General features: G+C 37.7%; 1 protein-coding gene across 1 annotated transcript in view; it reads left to right on the top strand.

Moving 5' to 3' along the window:
• The window catches only part of HTR4 (5-hydroxytryptamine receptor 4), a 143,953-nt gene that overhangs the window by 60,226 nt on the left and 64,094 nt on the right, over positions 1-19,633 (top strand). The window lies entirely within an intron of this gene.

Here is a 19,633-nt window from a genome sequence, read left to right as displayed (position 1 = left end):
TGATGAATATTTTTGGAGGCCAGTTCAAAACAAAGAGGAGCTTTAATTTCAGAAGAAAGCTATAAATATATCCCCCTAATTTAATGTCTATTGAGGTTCCCAGTCATTCCAAGTCATGGTTGTCCCAAAGGTGCTTTTTTAGGACTACAGGAACCATTTGCGCTTCATTTTGAGATGCAGACAACACAGATTCATCCCCAACAGCCTGTGCCTGTCTTCAACAGTGAAGGGACACAGAGCAGAAAACATCCTGCAGTTAAGAAGGCTCCACACACATTTGCACTACTCAGGTGACCCTGAGTACACAGACAAACCTCCAAGTGGCCTCAATGATTCTCTAAAAGAATGCAAATGACCAGCTGTCTGCAAGGAATATAAATCCTTCCATTCCCCACCATCTTGTCAGAGCTGAAGAAGCTTCTTGGATGAGAAACGAAACGTCTTCAAAGAAAAACAAGAAAGTCCAGTTGCCTCCTGAAAAAGCACCTTTGGGGCCCCTAGTTTTAAAAAAACTTTTTTTAAATCATAACTACTAGGATAACTAATATTGCGAATAGGTCCTTTCACTGTGATGCTAAGGAAATGACCAAAGCATAATCAGTCCTTGATAAATTGCTCCATACGATTTAAATCATGAAAGGACAATATTAGCCATTTGAACTGAGTCCAGAAGTAAAATCAGTAATTGGTACAAACTACTATTTGAAGGGAAACAAACATTTTTTCCTCAAGTGAAAATGGAGGGACATTTTAATTTGTTGTATTTTTAATATTTATTTTTTTATTTCTTAATCTTACTATCCAAAGTGACTCTTTAATTTTAAATTAAGAGTTGTGGGGTTTTTTTTCCTTTCAGGTAAAAACAGTATTCTAATGTGCTCCATTACCGATCAACATAAGCAACTTGAATTCCGTTCCAAGGAAAGCTTTCAAAAAGTTTTGAAATTCAGGTCATCTAAATTACTTTATACATCATTTAGTCTACATGTAACAATTGTCAGGCCTATTGTCTCCAGCTGAAAGAATTGTGAAATCATAGATGTAATAGTATCCATTACCACTTCTCTTTGTATCCATCAACTTTCCTTCCTTCCTTCCTTCCTTCCTTCCTTCCCTCCCACCCTTCCTTCCTTCCCTCCCACCCTTCCTCCCTCCCTATAGAAACCAAAGTCTTGTACACCCTAATATTTATTTTTAAGATAGCTTTTATGCCTCACAACAGCCCCACTAATGTAGTAAAAAACATCCTGCGAGACTAATTTGCTTCTTGTAAATGAGCATTTTATAACAAATTGTGCCTATCGCGCTAACAATTTTGATAACAGATAACAAATAAATTTCCCCTAGGAGTTATTTGTAAAGGGACTACTCTAATCATTCCAGATTTGTTCCCAGCCATTAGCAATCCTTGAGACAACACTAGTTAACCAGCACTAGCGGACCAGCATTAGCTGTTGCAGTTTCCTGCAGTTGTGCTAATAACACAACTGTGTAGGCAGACTTTTACAAACTGCAATTTTGAGTTTTATGTGAGAATACAAAACTAGTTGTACACTCCCATTATATTATCAGAGTTTTCAGGGATGAAAAAAAATCATGGGGGAGTATTTTTGTAGAATTAAACATTTTGTAGAATTAAAACTTTTTTTTTAGAATTAAAAAAAATACGTGTTTGATCCTATTTGCAAGCTATAAGTAGTGCGTTGTTAAACCAAAAGCAGCACTGTGTGTCAAATGGCATGCTTGAATGTACTCTAGCCAAAGTAGAATTCAAATGGGAGCCTTGACATTTGGATTTGCTTCTCCAGCTTACAAATAGTAATGATAGGTTTAAATTTCAGTTCCTTCCAGCATTAAAGCAGCAAGTTAATTTAATGAAGCATGAATATGATGAAGCAGGAGAGCTTTTATTGCAGTTAGGCACAGATATATGAATTGAAAAAGATGTGCCATCAGATATAAATTAAAAGGATTCACAGTTGAGCTTTTATGGTATATTGAACTGGATTTTGTAGAATTTTTGGATTTGGGAGAAATATGCCATTCTAAGAGTTGCGTGTAACGAGTATAATGTAGTGGAATTCAACATTCAAATGGTTACCTCAAACTACAATATTGAGATATATAACTATGTAAGCACTCCTCAAAGTTGTAGAAAATCTCTCTAAGCTCACGATCAGAATTTGGGGATTCTGCCTCAAAGGAAAGATGATGATGATGATGATGATGATGATGATGATGATGATGATGATGATGATGATGATAATAAAGTTAGAAGGGACCTTGGAGGTCATCAAGTCCAACCCCCTGCTCAGGGAGGAAACCCTATACCATTTCTTAAAAACTGGAGGCAGGTTGTTCCACTGGTTAATTGTTCTAACTGTCAGGAAGTTTCTCCTTAGTTCTAGGTTGCTTCTCTCCTTGAATAGCTTCCATCCGTTGCTTCTTGTTCTGCCTTCAGGCGCTTTGGAGAATAGCTTGACTCCCTCTTCTTTCTGGCAGCCCCTGAGATATTGGAACACTGCTATCATGTCCCCCCTCTTCCTTCTCTTCATTAAACTAGACATACCCAATTCCAGCAACCGTTCCTTATATGTTTTAGCTTCCAGTCCCCTAATCATCTTTGTTGCTCTTCTCTGTACTCTTTTTAGAGTCTCAACATCTTTTTTACATCGTGGTGACCAAAACTGGATGCAGTATTCCAAGGGTGTCCTTACCAAGGCATTGTAAAGTATTAATACTTCACGTGATCTTGATTCTATCCCTCTGTTAATGCAGCCTAGCACTGTGTTGGCTTTTTTGGCAGCTGCAATGCACTGCTGGTTCATATTTAAGTGATTGTCCACTAAGACTCCGAGATCCCTCTCACAGTTACTACTATTGAGCAAGGTACCCCCTATACTTTACCTGTACATTCGGTTTTTCTTGCCTAAATGTAGAACCTTACTTTTTTCACCATTGAATTTCATTTTGTTAGATAGCACCCAGTGCTATTGATTGATTTATTTTATTTACTTTTATTCCACCTTTATTATAAATAAGTCAAGGCAGCGAACATACATAATACTCCTTCTTCCTCCTATTTTCCCCACAACCACAACCCTGTGAGATCAGTTGGGCTGACAGAGAGTGACTGGCCCAGAATCACCCAACTGTCTTTCATGCCTAGGACTAGAACTCAGTTTTCTAGTTTTTAGCCTGAAGTCTTAACCAATAAATCAAACAATAGATCTATGGTTCAAATTAAAATCCTGCCTGTAGAAGTTTTCAAAGAGTCATGTCTTTCCAGCAAAGCAAGAAGGTTCTCCTACCTGTACAAAATTGCTGATCCTGAGCTGCCTTTGACAAAAATTATTGCAAAACTTTCCTGCTAATAGAGAAGCCAACAAACATTCATGCTTGCAGAGGGATAGTTAAAGTCCATGGTCCCTTGGGATAATCTCCCTGGGCCAACATACATAAGGGTGGATTGGACTGTTGCAACTCTTTCTAAACTCAAAACCAGTGATCACTGGGGCTAATTGTTTACTTGTTCCCTTTCTGCTTTCAAATATCAAATTAAAAATATAATTAACAATGAAGTTCCATTGATAATTGTATTCCATTGATAAAGAAATATCGATGCAGAAGACATTGATAAAACATGTCAAAATAGATCTCTGAGATTTGATGCAAATGACTGTTGGATGTTTAATGACATCACTTCCTTGCCCACATAAGGATTAATTAAGTACATGGTGAAAATGTTGTTTAAAAAGTAACCTGAATAGAATTAGTGAGTTGTAATTGAAAGAGATTTGTATTCTTGTCAGAATTATTGCATCACTAATGGATGGAATAGAAAATACTTTACTGAGAAAAGAAAACGATAGAAGTGGTGCACCAGTTATTTTTGAACTACAGCCTCAAGCAGCCTAATCAACGTGGCCAATGGACCATGGGATGAATTTATGTACAGATGTTGCATTTTGAGAGCCTTTAAGATGCTATTTTGTGAACGGTTTGTTTTATAAATTTTGTACTGTATGACTGTTACATTCATCCGTAAGATGCAGTTCTTGTTAGTGCTACACTACTGTCTGTGTGTGTGTACGTGCACATCTAAGAGACAAAGCTGGTTTTCTGCTTCAGAAATCTGAAAATAGCCAGTTCTTATTACAAATTTGTCATTAAGAGGAAACATGTGACTATGTATTTAAAGTCTTTCCTGCTGCATGTTTCTTTTACTTACAAATTTGTAAAGAACACCCACTTTCTATGTTTGATCATCTATCTTAATCAATGGAATTTTTCTTGCTCTTAGTTTCAAAACACTTTAAACTTCAGCATTGAGCTATACATTTTGAAGGCCGTAAGTGAGACAGTAGAGAGGATGCAACCAGATCTGCTGTGGTTTTGCCTCTGTGGTTTTTGTCCATAAGATAGGAAGCTTCATAAGATGTCAGTAGAAGACTCCAAGGTGATCTAAATTTCATTACCATTGTAGTACCTATTATTATTTGAAAGCATTTTGTCATTTTGATTTTTCAGGAGTGGGGGGGGGTAGGATTCAAAGTAACTGCTGCATTCGCCCTTAAAATATGGCAAGCAACGCCTTCTGTACGAATTATAATAATACAGGTTATAGTCCTCAACTTACAACAGTTTGTTTAGTGACCATTCAAAGTTACAACAGCACTGAAAAAATTACTTTTGACCGTTTTTCATAGTTACGACCTTTGCAGCTTCCCCATGATCACATGATCAGAATTCAGATGCTGGCAACTGGTTCATATTTATGACCGTTGTTGTGATCCCGTTTTGTGACTTTCTGACAAGTCAAGTCAATGGAGAAGTCAGATTCACTTAACAACTGAGTTACTAACTTACCAACTGCGATGATTTACTTAACAACTAGGGCAAGAAAAGTTGTAAAGTGGGGCAAAACTCACTTAACAAGTGTCTCGCTTAACAGAAATTTTGGGCTCAATTGTGGTCATAAATCAAGGACTACTTGTAGTTTACCTTTTCCTGTTTCTGTTATCTTGGGTAGGGCTATTTCAAGCATTGTAAGTTAAATGCAACTCAAGTAAGGACAGTCTTGGGAATCGGGGTGTGTGTGTCTTGGTAAACTGAAATAATGGGGTTACAATAATGGGCTAACAAGATAAATTTCAACATGGAATTTGTGTAGGAAAAATCAAACACATGAATTTTGGATGGGAGAGATCATACTGGGCAGCATTATAAGCAAAAAGGAACTGGGTGTTTTAATGAATCAAAACTGAACGTATAGAAGATTGGTTAGACCTTTTCCAGAAAACAAAAGAAAAAATAGTGATATTAAATTATAGGAAGTCAAATTTTTATTGGCATCATGAAGAATTCCCTCTTTAAAAGATAAAATATTTTGAAAGATCTTTAAAGATGGCTGTGAGGATATTTTAACAGTGGATTCCTTTGCTACAAAGGGTTGGGTAACATATTCACAAGGTCCTTTCAAATCCTCATATTCTATGAAAATTGAATGAACTTAAAATGCAGTGATTTTAAGGTAAGGATTCACCAAAGAAAACTCAGACGCTTATACCTAGTAAAGGGATTTAAGTGTAATTGATTTTGGGGGGAATGGCATGAGATAAAGGAACCCTCCACAATATCTCTGTGTTTAATCTAATACAACTTTATTGCCATGTTTCTGGGTTGTTTTATGTGCAAATAGAGGAACATATACCTTCCTCTGAATTACTAAAAGCAGTTGTCTATTGGCTTATCATGATTGCAGCCAAAACCTGCTACTCTCTCTAGCACTCAGGAGATTGTAGTTTTATTGATAGCATTCTCCATCTACTGATAGAGTTACTGTTACTAAACTTCCATGAAATCCAGCTATTTTTTGTATTGTTAATATTTTCCACTTCCAAGAGGCTTTCATAGGTTGACTAAGAAAGGGGGATTGTAAGACAGCACTTGTAGAGGGCAACAGATTGGAGGAAGCAATTATAAATTACATTTGCATTTGGATAGAATTTCTTTTGACAAATTGCTGGATTAATTTAAGTATTCAGAGGCTTTAGACAATGTAAACAGTCTTTCTACTATTGCAAATGATCTAATCTAGCCAATACAAAGTCTAGCTCCCTATGAGAAACAAAGCACTAGTTACAATACAACATGATTAAATGATGTTCCTCTACATAAAGCAAGAACAGACAGTGGTTAGAGAGGAAAATAAAGACCATTCAGTGTCAATCTGGGGCCTCCATTGTTTTTGAAATGATCTTTAAAAAGCTATGTGAGTCACAGCTGTAATTTTCTTGACTGCCATGATTTTAAGTTCCTTTGTGTTAGCTTTGTCTCCTGCATAATAAGCTGAAAGTCACTTGGCCTTCAAAATACATTTTCAGATAGTATTGAATACTGCATCAGGTTTGCGAATAATTCCTTCCTGCTTCTTTCGTCCACTACCACCCCCATATTACGCCAGTAAAGTCTTTTCATTCAGAGTACTTCTAATTTGGCAAAATGTTTGGACATGTCATAACAGGCACAGTCTCTTTAGATAAGAAAGCTATTGTTAAAACCATCTGAACATTTCAGGATTCCAAAGACTAAAACTCTGGTATAACTCGATGTATATACCATTTGTAGTGCATGTAGAATGAAACTTGCTGCTTTATGTAGGACTAATATATGGGCAGATATTCCTGTGAGCAGGATAGACTAATCAATCTCACTCTCCCACCCAAATTTGTGATAGGGCACAACAATAAACAATTACAAAAATGATCTGCTGCCCATTGATGACTAACACTGATATATACCAATCAATATCTATAACGTAGCTGTTTGCCATTCTGAATCCTAAATCTGGACAGGAACTGATGAAAGATGCATTAGGGTGTATTGTATTTTAGGAATGTGCAATTTGATGGGATTTTGTTTTGATGATGAAGTACTTTAAATATATATGTGAGTATGAACCTAGCACCTGTTTGTAACTCATTAAGCAGCCATGTGTATTTCCAAATTCACACAGCTGCAGTGCAAGTAGCCCTTCAGCAGCTGCATAATTCTAGAAAAAGGAACCATTTCCTTAATGTGTTGAAGACAACAGTTGTGTTGATTTTCCCATTCATTCCAAAGCATGCCTTCCCAATCAGATCTAAAGTATTGCATAGTCCTAGGGCAGGCACTACTTTATTTCACTCTTACAGTATCATGATTAAAAGCCCAAGAAACATAACGTGATACAAGAATAAGAGAGTAGTAACATATAGGCAAGCAATTATCTCTGTATTATATGTACAGTTTTCTAATCTACAATATTTCATAGTCTTGTTCAGATTTCATATTATTCTAATTTCTGTGAATATGCCTCTGCCTGCCAATGTTGCTCTTAAGAAATTGGCGTTTGCAATTTCAAATAATCAGACATCATTTAGTGCTGATGTCTGCTACATGGCATAAAATGTTACATTATCAAGAGGTAATGCATAGTGCATAGAAGCCAGTAGGCCCATGAGCTTTATTCTGTTAATCTATTTCTTGCCCTGGGAAATAATAGCAGCAGGGTAGGGTCCTTGGAACTGATCAAGAGCTTATGGGAGGCTGTGATGGCCATTTTGCTAGGAATAGGATGGGATAGGAGGAAATACCATGCATGTCTTGGAAAATCTTTAGAAAACTTGCCCCCATTTTTTTTTTAAAAAAACAAACTCTTTTTGGGTTGGATATATTTTTTAAATGGATCAGATTTTTTAAAAAATATATATATAGAAGAGCAACAAAAATGATTAGGAGAGTGGAGGCACATATGAAAACAGTTGCAGGAATTTCATATATCTGGTCTGATGAAAGGACTAGGGGTGATATGATAGCAGTCTTCCGGTATTTGAGGGACTGTCACAGAGAAGGGCGGGGTCAGTCTATTCTCCAAAGCACCTGAAGGCAGGACAAGAAGTAGCAGATGGAAGCTTATCAAGGAGAGAAGCAATCTAAAAATAAGGAGAAATTTCCTGACAATGACAACAATCAGTGGAATGGCTTGTCTCCAGAAGTTGTGGGTACTCCAACACTGGAGGTTTTCAAGAAGATACTAGACAGCCATTTGTCTGGCATTGAATAGGGTTTCCTGCTTGAGAAGGGTTGGACTAGAAGACCTCCAAGGTCCCTTCCAATTCTGTTATTCTGATGTACCACAGAGAGGAACCACTCATCAACTTTCCCCAAAGCTGATGCTCTTCAGAATATCTCTCCCCAAATGGCCTTCATGTCTCGTAATAGTAATTCATAATATGGGTTGCTAGTTGTCTGAATTGGTATAGGGTGTCCTGCTCAAGCAGGGGATTGGACTAGAAGACCTCCAAGGTCTCTTCCAATCCTGTTATTCTGTTATTCTATGTGGACACCATCTAAGCAATGACAGGGGAGAATAATGTTTGGCATGAATGGGTTTGTAGGGTAATATATTTCAGAGCTGTCTTAATTCACCCACTGACGATGACAGTGCTCTATACTCTGCAGTAGGAAATAATATTTTTTTCCTGAAGAAAGAACAAAATATTATCTTCTCTCTTTGCCATTTAAATTTTTGTTTGGTGATATGTGTGTCATGGTTCCGATAGATGAAACCCATCAAAAGATCTTCAAGGCAAAAATTCTTCCTTAAAGAACATTTTACTCAGGAAACAAAGTATCGGCACTACATAGTTGAACCCAAAAACTAAATTCCCTTCCCCTGGATACAAAGTAACAAAGTGCAATTCCCACCCCCAATAAGCTATCATAAATCATATTCTCCAATTAGCCTAAAACACGGGCTTTCTCCCTAGCTCAGCCCGCCAAAACGTTATCAGCTCGTCCTTGGGTTCCCACAAAGCAGCGTTATTGTTATGGCTAACTGAGCTCAAGCTTTCATCCCAACCCTTCCCCTTCTGCACCTGATTTCTAAACACCAGAAAAAGCATGTTAAAAGCAAAGAGAAAATGGCTGCAATTTTCATCAGTTGTCAGAGCGGGAACATCCAATGTTTACATCATGTATGTGGACTTGTGTTACGTGAAATATTTGTGGCTTAGTTTTAAGAAGTAGAGAGTTCTTTTTGCAATTCCTGAAGATACAGCCTTCCAATGTATTTTCTCTAGCAACAGATAATGCCATACTAAACTGCAGTTTCAGTTGTGAATGGCAAAATACTCTGATCCAGCAAGAAGTATCAGCATCAAAGTAATGCAGTCTCGTATAAATTCTACTTAGCTGTTATCAGAAAGAAGTTTTGGTTCTGATTGCCCCAAATCCATTGGAATTGGTGATTTATAAGCTTTTAATATAATTTGAAACACATATTTCCAGCTCATAGCAATAGCAGTACAGCATTCCTGGGGTAAAGCGTAGCAATTCCCTGTTTCAAAGATACAGCATGAGGATAGTTAAATCTTAAGAGATTTTGCAGCAACAAAATCCAACAAGAATCAGACAATTCTTTTACTTCCATAGAAGACCAGACTGGTTTCCAATCCTCGGCTCTTTCCTTTACTAGCAATGAAAAAATATTTACTGGCTGAATGCAAATTGGTAAGAAAGCACACATGTCTCAGCCATTCATTTCTTTCCTTGACTCAATAATTGCATGAAGTGGAAAGGGGCAATTTAAATCATTGAAGTCAACCGTGCACTTGGTACAGGAATCAGAATGAAATAAAAGCATCCCTGAAAAAACATATCTCCTGCTTGAACATACCTAGCAAATACAGCCCTGTTCACTGGTTTCCCTATCAAGTTGTTATTTCCCATGGGATTTTCTCTCCTCCTTTGGTAAGCTTTGGTTTCTTTTTCCTCTCTACGTTTTCATATGCCTGTTAACATGGACTCTAGTCCTTGAAAGGTAATTGAGGCTGCACAACTGAAAAAAAATCTTTCCTGAGCCACATATGCCACTAGAACAATAGATTAGATGAACAAAAAGATTGAAAGGAACCTTGGGAAGGATCCAGTCTAACTCGTGACCTAATTGTTAATGCCACTAGGTTGAATTGACCAGCAATCAACTCCACAGGAAGGCTAAAAACTATTGAAATTGGCTATAATGACAGAATCTCACAAGCCTCATTATGCTGCATCTCTTTCCCCTTCTTATACTCCAGTGAATTAGGGAGGTGGCTGGCTGAGCTGCTTCTAAATGTTGTCATTTTGCTCTGGACCTAAAAAGTAGTTCAGCCTAGGTGGCAGTACTTGCACATGTCTGATATATTGCACATCTAAAGATTTATTCCAACTTTAGACAGTTTCCTCTCCAGATTGGGACGTAGACATGGGGAATGATGATTCTGAGGGGTTTGGAAGGTATTCCAATGGTCCTTATGTAGTCATTAACTATTGAGAAGCTTTCCACTGCTTGGGCATATTTCTTGCTTATGATAAATGCCACTGCATTCGTTTTCCTGATGTCATGTTCTGAGTACTAGATAGTGAATTCCACAGACTGGAAACAGCTGTTGTCTATCCAATCTAGCTTATTGATGCTAAGGACGTCAGTTTTCAATCTGGCCATCTCCCATTTGACGATATCCAATTTACTCTGGCTCGTTCCTCAGACATTACACATTGCTATCCAATATGTCTTTGTGTAGTTCCTTACTTTTACCAATGGCTGTGTCAACAGCTGGGATCTATCATTAGTGCCTTGACTACTAATTGCAGGTCTTTGCTCTTTCCCAGTAGCTAGTTCGATACCTTAAGCCTGGGGAGTCTTACCATTGAGCACCATGCCTGATTCAGAATAACAGAATAACAGAGTTGGAAAGGATCTTGGAGGTCTTCTAGTCTAATACCTGCTCAGGCAGGAAACCCTGTACCACTTTAGACAAATGATTGTCCAATCTCTTCTTTAAAACTTTCAGTGTTGGAGCATTCACCGCTTCTGGAGGCAATTTGTTCCACTGGTTAATTGTTCTAACTGACATGATATTTCTTCTTAATTCTAGGTTGCTTCTCTCCTTGATTAGTTTCCATCATTGCTTCCTGTGTTGCCTTCAGGTGTTTTGGAGAATAACTTGACTCCCTCTTCTTTGAGGCAACCTCTGAGATACTGGAACACTGCTATCATGTCATCCCTAGTCCTTCTCTTCATTAAACTAGACATACCCAATTCCAGCAACCATTCTTTATATGTTTTGGCCTCCAATCCCCTAGTCATTTTTGTTGCTCTTCTCTGCACTCTTTCTAGAGCCTCAACATCTTTTTAACATTGTGGTGACTAAAACTGGATGCAGTATTCCAAGTTGATCTTCCCAAAACATTATAAAGTGGTATTAGCTCTTTACATGATCTTGATTCTATCACTCTGTTAATGAAGCCTAGCACTGTGTTGGCTTTTTTGGCAGCTGCAGCACACTGCTGGCTCATATTTAAGTGATTGTCCACTAGGACTTCAAGATCCTTCTCACAGTTACTACCTGAGCCAGGTACCACCTATACTATGCCTGTGCATTTGGTTTTTCTTGCTTAAATGTGGAACCTTACCTTTTTAACCCTTGAATTTCATTTCATTAGATAGCATTCAATGTTCAAGTCTGTCAAGATCCTTCTGTATCTTAAGCCTATCTTCTGAAGTGTTGGCTATTTCTGCCAGCTTGGTGTCATCTGCAAATGTGATGAGTTCCCCATCTATCCCCTCATCCAAATCATTGATGAAAATGTTGAAGAGCACTGGGCCTAAAACAGAGCCTTGGGGTACTCCACTGCATACTTCCCTCCATTTACATTCAGTTCTATTAAGGACTGTATGTTGAGTGTGGCCAGTCAGCCAGCTACGAATCCATATGGTGGTGATGATGTCTAACCCACATTTTTCTAAATTATCAAGTTGTAGGTTGTGATCTACTTTATCAAATGCCTTACTGAAGTCTAAGTAAATTATATCCACAGCATTTTGCTGGTCTACTAATTTTATCACTTTGTCAAAGAATGCAATGGATTGATCTGTTTTTGACAAACCCATGTTGGCTTTTGGTTATGACTTTGTTTACCTCTAAGTGTTCCTGAATCGTTGTTTGATTATATTTTCCACAATCTTCCCTGGTATTGAGGTCAGGCTGATAGGTCTGTAATTTCCTGGATCTATTTTTTTTCCTTTTTTGAAGATGGGAACTACATCAGCTCTTTTCCAATCCTCTGGTAGTTCCCCTGGTGCTCCAGGATCTTTGAAAGATATAGTTCAGTGTTCTGAGAGTTCCTTCATAACCGTGGGTATAATCCATTTGGTCCTGGTGATTTTAATTCATCTAGGGTGGATAGGTGCTCTCTTACCATTTTTTTTGTCTATTTTAACCTGTATTCCTAATCTGTTTTTTTACAGTACTGTTTTTGATAGGTTGGACTATTTTTTTCCTTTTGTGTAAAGACAGATACAAAAATGAGTTAAGCAGTTCTGCTTTTTCCCTGTTGCTTGTCACCTTCTTGCTGTTTTCTCCCATTAATGGACCAATCATTTTCTTGTTTTTTACATGTTGAAATAACCTTTTTTTGTTTTTGTTTTTTACTTTTGTCACGAGCCTTAATTCATTTTGCGCCTTAGCTTTTCTCACTTCATCTTTGCAGGCTCAGGCAATTTGCTGATATTCTGCCTTAGTTATGTTCTCCTCTTTCCACTTTTTATACTTGTCCTTTTTGTCTTTCAATTTATCAGAGAGTTCTTTATACAACCATGCTGGTACTTTTGAGAGCTGTTATTTTTCTTCTTTATTGGTATTGTGCTAGACTGGCCTTTTATAATCTCACTTTTCAAAGTTTCCCAAGCTTCTTGGGTTGTTTTCCTCTTGAGAATTCTCATCTATGGAATCCTTCCCAAGCTCTCTTTAAGTTTATTGAAATTAGCTCTCTTAAAGTCCAAGACTCTAGTTTGACTTTGTTCTATTGCTTGTGCTTACATAATGTTGAATTCCAATATTGCATGATCACTCCCCCCCCAAGGTTCCTGTAGCTTCAACACCTTCTATCATTTCATCTCTGTTAGTGAGAATTAAGTCCAATATGGCTGATCCCCTAGTTCCCCTTCTCTACTTTTTGGGAGACAAAGTTGTCTGCTAGGTTTGTGAGGAGCCTGTTTGAACTTCCTCTTGATGCAGAGTTTGTCTCCCAGTTGATGTCAGAGTAGTTAAAGTCCCCCATTACTATTGTGATTTGCTTCCTACATACCTTAGTTGACTGACTAGCAAAAAGTTCATCGATTTCCTCTGTTTGGTTGGCTGGGCTATAGTATGCACCTATGGCAACATCATTTTTTCCCCTTTTATATTGACCTAAATGCATTTAAGACAATTTTCATCATTGTGCTCTATTTCTGTAAAGATGTAGTTATTTTTTATACTATATATAGTGGAACTCCATCTCCTCTTTTATTTGGTCTGTTTCTTTTAAATAATTTAAATCCCTCTAGCTGTATATTCTATTTGTGGGTTTCATCCTACGACGTTTCCGTAATGGCAACAATATCATATCTGCCTTCATTTACTTGAATTTCTAATTCACCCTATTTATTCCTCGTACCCTATGCATTGATGTATAGACATTTGAGTCCTTTTTGACTGCCCATATCTTTACTTTCTACATAACCTGTTTTGTGCCTGAGTTATCCTATTTCCTTTCCACCTGTTTGATTATTGCACATGGTTTGGCACACACTATTAAAATCTTAATTGTCCTTGACAGCAAGGTTTATATTCTTACCCGCACAAACATCTATGTTACAAGCACTGACAACCCTATTAGTTTTAGATTGCTGGGGACAGAAATGTTCTGTATCAATTAACTCTCTGTCCCCATTGTTTAGTTTAAATGTTTTTCCAGAAAATCCATGAATTTAATGCCAAATAACTCAGTGCCCTTCTTTGATGGATGCAAACCAAGTTGACCTGCCACCTTAGCATCCCTGTTAAGGTCAGCAAGGGACTATATCTGTTATTCAGGGACACAGTGAAAGCTTTGTGTTTGTGGTTCACAGCTCTTACCCTGCCAGATCCCACGATTGTCCGTACGGCCCTTCTCTTGCAAGATCTTTGTGGTAAAAGGGGCTGATAGCGGGGTAGCTCAATAGAACAGAATGGTTGAACTGGACACCCAATTTCTGCCTGAGGAGCATAGACTATATTCATTTGAGAGGCCTTCCATTTTCTTGGCAAGATTTTTACAAGTAGGCCACTGGGTCTTACATCAATCCTCCCCATTTATCCAGGCTTGGGACTGGCATGCGAGCTCATAGCTTGATTAATGCAAAATTAGCTGTCAAATATATCATATTGTCCTCTATTTAATTAAAAGATTTTTAAGGGTTTTATTTCAAAGAAATGTGCTACTTTTTCTATGTTTCTTCTCTTTAGACTTTCTGATTTATATTTTTTTCCCTTAGACATTAAACAGACATCTGGAAAGGAAACTGTTTAAAGATGGAATAAACTATTCATTATATTTTCAGGCAAATTGCTCTTAAACTTTTAGGGGGGAAATGCTCTATTGGAGAAAATCATTTTTTCCCAGTTCCTAGGTCAGCTAAAGATAGCTTTTGTACTCCTTGATCTGGACAGTATTTAAAAGACAACTCTTTTATTGTCCATTTTCTTGGCTGTCCAATCTGCCTAGCCTCAGAGCTGATTCTCTAGCTATTAATCACAATGTCCATATGTGTTTATAGCTATTTAGGAAGGTGTCTGAATTTTTCAAATGAGGTTATCTGTAGTAGGCTAGCTTTCTTATCTCTCTCTCCTGGCATGCCAGCTTTTGAGCAGCTGTTTTCCTAGTTTATGGTAGGTATAAAGAACAGCTGTTTGATAGTGAACAAACTCAGAGGTTCCCCTGTAGCTAACTGTGGAATATGCCACCGAGTGCATTATTCTTTTTCTTTTATTCTCATGCACAAATAAACCCTGGAGCAGGAAGCTCCAGGGTTTAATTCTGACAGATAAAAACAAATGGATGGGTAATTGAGAAGTCTTCTCTTTTTTAAAAAAAAAAACCCAACACAAATTCAGTGGTTGAGAAAAACATGTATCACTGATTCATTGCTGCAGATCAAATGCAAAATTATTCTTCTAGTGCAAGGGTAGGCAACCTTGGCTCTTTTATGACTCATGGACTTCCTGGCTGGCTCAGGAATTCTGGGAGTTGAAGTCCACGAGTCATAAAAGAGCCAAGGTTGCCTACTCCTGTTCTAGGGTCATAAAATAAATTATGGATATTGCTAAAATCCTAACCCCGAAAAATCCACAATTCTTGTTCTTTTGATCCAGCTACTAGGCATATTGTCTAGAAGAACATAAAGTCTTCTTACAATGACTGATTGAGAGTCATATTAATATTCCGATTATATCAGCCAAAAATACAACAAAAATAGAATAAGGCCAACCCAACCCAGTCATATTTAATGTTAATTCTGGATTTCACTTGAGATAATGGAATTTCTATCTTTGTAAGGAATAGGGTCATACATTTAATGTTAAATTTGGCTAATTTTCATAATTTGAGCCTATTAAAGGGTTTATTTTGAAAGGATGAAAAGGTTTGAGGTTTCAAGGGTTTAATCATATTCATGTATTCTACTTTGATAGATATTACATGTTATCAGAACAATGGTATTTAGTTTAATTGTGATATTTATATTAGAAGAGATTTTTTTCTTTTTGTAACATTTCATGAAAATGTCACTGGGCATTATTTCTTTATGTCTGTTTTTCTTTAATCTCTTTTTGTAAAAAGCTTTTAACTGGAAAATGATGGTAGAAACTTTCACAAGTTTTATTGACTTAAAAAAAATCTGAAAATTACTAAATTCACCTACAGCCATTTCAGTTATATCTGCAACTAGTGCTCTTTATTTCAATAATTAATTTTCTCCCATGTCTGACAAACAAATCTTTTCAGATACATCTACAGGTATAGCAAATCTGTGTTGCAATAGCTCACATTTAGAGTACAGTATACTAGTAATGGATTAAAAAGGCTTGTGGCATTGATTCCATTGTATGATGGAATCTGTTTTGTGAAGGCACAACAATTGTATATCTCATCCTAACAGTTCCTAGCACATTTTATTTTGTTCTGGGTAACTTTATTTTCTCACATGTTCAATTGGCTGTGCAAATTGGACTTTCAGTTTTCAGTACAACTGACAGCTGATATATGTGTTTTTACTCTGTTCACACACTAACTCTTAGGTATAAATTTTATTGGAATTATTAACATATATAAAAATGGTAGGCTTTTATTGTACCTTATTCACAAGATACAAAATTTTACAGGTTTGTGTTGGAAAGTTGACATTTTGTGGCCAATAAACAGTAATAACTGCCTTAAGGTGGTTAGTATTGTTATATTAATATTGGTAAATGTTTAGGGATATTTACTTGTTTGTTTATTATATTAAATAAAGTAGTAAATAATGTACTTGTAGTAAATAAAGATATGTTTCCTCTTTCTTTTCCCTCCAGCAGTCTAAATATGTAAGATAAAAGTCCAATTGAGGTGAAAACATTAAAGCAAACCAGTTAAAATATATAGCAAATAGTGTTAACACTTGAAATGCCAAACATCTTTGCTTCCTTTTTTGTGTTCCATGAGTTATGCTTCAGAAAGTAGTAAAAAGAACATAACCTCTCCCGACGATCTACAGAGTATGGAAGTTCATACTATATAGAAGGATGTGGTATAAGTCTCCCCAAAACATTTTGTAAGGCTTTATACATCAGGACACTCTGAGCTGATCCATGAAATGGAACAGTAACCAGTAAAGCAGTTGTAACAAGAGTCACATATAATGAACAATAAACTTGCCATAGCAATAGTTCTCAGTTTTTCTTTTTCACAGACCCCTTTTAAATACCTTTAGTGGCCAGGGACCATGGCCACGGACCACCAAGACTTAACTCAAGATTGAAAACATAACATTTCTTCAAGCTTTTGTAGACCCCCTGTGATGATATCACGGCCCCCCCAGGGGCCCAGGGACCACAGGTTGAGAACCACTGTGCTATAGTATTGTAAGCCCTTTTCAAAGTATGAATGATATCTGAGACACTTCTTAAGAAGATCATCACGTGTTATTTTAACAGCTAGAGCCTGTACTAATTTCATATACCGAGAACCTTTAACAGAAGTTATAATAGTAACTGGATCTTTCTTCAGAAAAATGAAACTTTGCAACACCAAATAAAAAGCAAAAAATATCTGTTTGAAAAATCTGTCCTACTAAACTAAGCTGGTAGAACCCTCACTTGCACCTACAAAAGGCAAAGTCCAGACCTTGACAAAGTGTACAATAGTTCAGACAGATTGCAGTGCCCTCTGTTCATCAGAATGGGCTAAGTAGTGGTAGCAGAACAGTACTGCCTGTTTGCACCTGAGTAAGATATTCTTGTGCATTTCTTTTAACATTGTATAGTTGAAAGTTCTTACATTGTCCTTCTGGTAAAACACAAAACTTTTAAGGAACAAGATAAGGTGAGGAAAATGATGTAAGAGTAGAGCAAGCATGTCAAACTCGCAACGTCACGTGACTTTTCCCCCATTGCCGGCAATGGGGTGGGCTCGGTTTTAGTATGATGCATCCGGCCCGCAGGCCGGCAGTTTGACATGCCTGGAGTAGAGTATGGTAGCAACCTAAAATAAAATAGAAAATATTTTATAAGCCCAACTTTAAATAAATGTTATATAAAGGAGTAGAAGAACTTTTCTTCTCTAAGACCACGGCTCTTTACATAATTACCATAATATCTAAGTCTATTTATAAAAAGACCAACTTATTAAAACATCAACCTTTATTAGCTTCTACTTTAAAAATTCTATTGAAATGACATGTTAGTGAACAAAAACATAGGTTTTTTTTAATGAGCGTCCTTGCAGAAATCATAGATATTTTTTTTAATTTGTAAAAAGGGGATTTGGTTGGTGCATGCTGTAGTATCTCAGGAATTTTTGGCATTTTGCTGGATTTTGCATATTATCTGTCTGCAAGAGAAGAAAGGTTCACGCTCTTCCACAAGTAATGAGCATTATAGTGTATAATGGGATTGACTTTATGTTTCAAAGCACATTTGAAATTATCCTTTTTCGTAAGATAATCAAGGAATTGTTGTGAATATTATTAGCAAGTTCAAACCAGCGCCTTCAACTTTAAAAGGCAAGAAAACATTGAGAATAGTTAACTTCCCAAATTAAGGAATATTTTGGAAATGATGATGTTTTTATTAGTAACTCAAGTTGGCATTATTCTAGATTGCATAAATGCAGAATATTCAGTGATACCTCTCGTACCAGCTTAGCTGCTGAAGTCGTATAAATCAAAAACAGATAACCCCCAATTTTGCTGCTTATGAGAAGTGATCTGGTGCTACTTCTTTGGCAAGTTCTCTCATTTGAAATGTGATTAAACTTACCATTTTCTTTATTTGGTGGGAAAATGCCTATAGCAGTGATGGTGAACCTTTTAGAGACTGAGTGCCCAAACTGCAACCCAAAACCCACTTATTTATCGCTGGGTGCCAGGGTGGGCATGGCTGTGGTGGTCATGGCAGACTGGGTGGGTGTGACCAAAGTGGGCGTGATCTCCTCCATGTTGCTCGTGGGGAGGGATGCCTGTGGGGGACGGGCAGGGTTGGGGGAGATCCAGGGGGTCTTTGGCAGGTGGGGCGGTGGGCAGTAGGCTCGTCCTGCTGGATGAGGCGAGGCAAGGCAAGGCAGGGCGAGGGTGCCATTGTCACAGGGCAAGGTGAGGCAGGGGCCGGGGCGGCTGCTGCCTGACACCATCGGCTCCTGCACACAGAGGTCAGCGAGCGCATGGGTGCTGGGATGCATCCGGCTATGTGGGACCTCAGCAAGTTAGCAGGTGCCTGATTGAAGAGGGATGGTTGCCATCTCCAGGGCATGGCGCGCGTGCCCACAGAGAGGGCTCTGAGTGCTGCCTCTGGCATGCGTGCCACAGGTTCGCCACCACTGGCCTATGTATGATGACAGAGAATTCAAAAATACATGGGTAGTATTCTTGTAAATGTATGTTTTCTGAGTCATTTCTGGGTAAACAGCCAGCAATTCTTATATATATAAAAAAAAGCTCCCTCATGCCTGAAGATTGAGACAAAATTCAGGAAGCCTTCAGAACAGAGAAATATAAATGAGTATGGAAAAATCAAATGCTGGGACATGAAAGGCAGGTAGAGAAACTCCCTAGTTCCCTTAGCAGTGATCCTTGTCTCTCTCACATTGCCTGCTGTTTTTCTGTCTGATAGGCGTACCTAGTATTTTTAGAAATGTTCTTATTATCGGGTCATCCAAGCTTTTCAGTTTCCCGTTTTTAAAACCAGGCATGTCTCAGGCTCTGTCAAATCTGTTAGTTAACCTGCACCACTATGAAAGCAGCAGGAGTACAGCAACCAAATGAGCCATTTTGTCTGCTTGGTCAGTAGATGGCATAGACCACGCCAGTTCATAAGCAGTAGCAACAGTATCAAACTACTGATGGTTCATTAGCCCAGGTACCTCATACTACTGTTTCAATCCACCAATCAGATGAAGAAAGATTGTAGTGCAAAGAAGACAGTAATGTCTACGGGTGAGGGAGGAGAAATTACTGAGAGATAATCAGATGTATCTCAGAAAAACTGGTGAG

Source organism: Protobothrops mucrosquamatus, unplaced genomic scaffold, assembly GCF_001527695.2.
Source record: "Protobothrops mucrosquamatus isolate PMUCROS unplaced genomic scaffold, P.Mucros_1.0 scaffold517, whole genome shotgun sequence".
In the NCBI taxonomy this organism is placed as follows: Eukaryota; Metazoa; Chordata; class Lepidosauria; order Squamata; family Viperidae; genus Protobothrops; species Protobothrops mucrosquamatus.
Note: the sequence above shows the minus strand (reverse complement) of the source record. Positions and strands in the feature narration are given on the sequence as shown.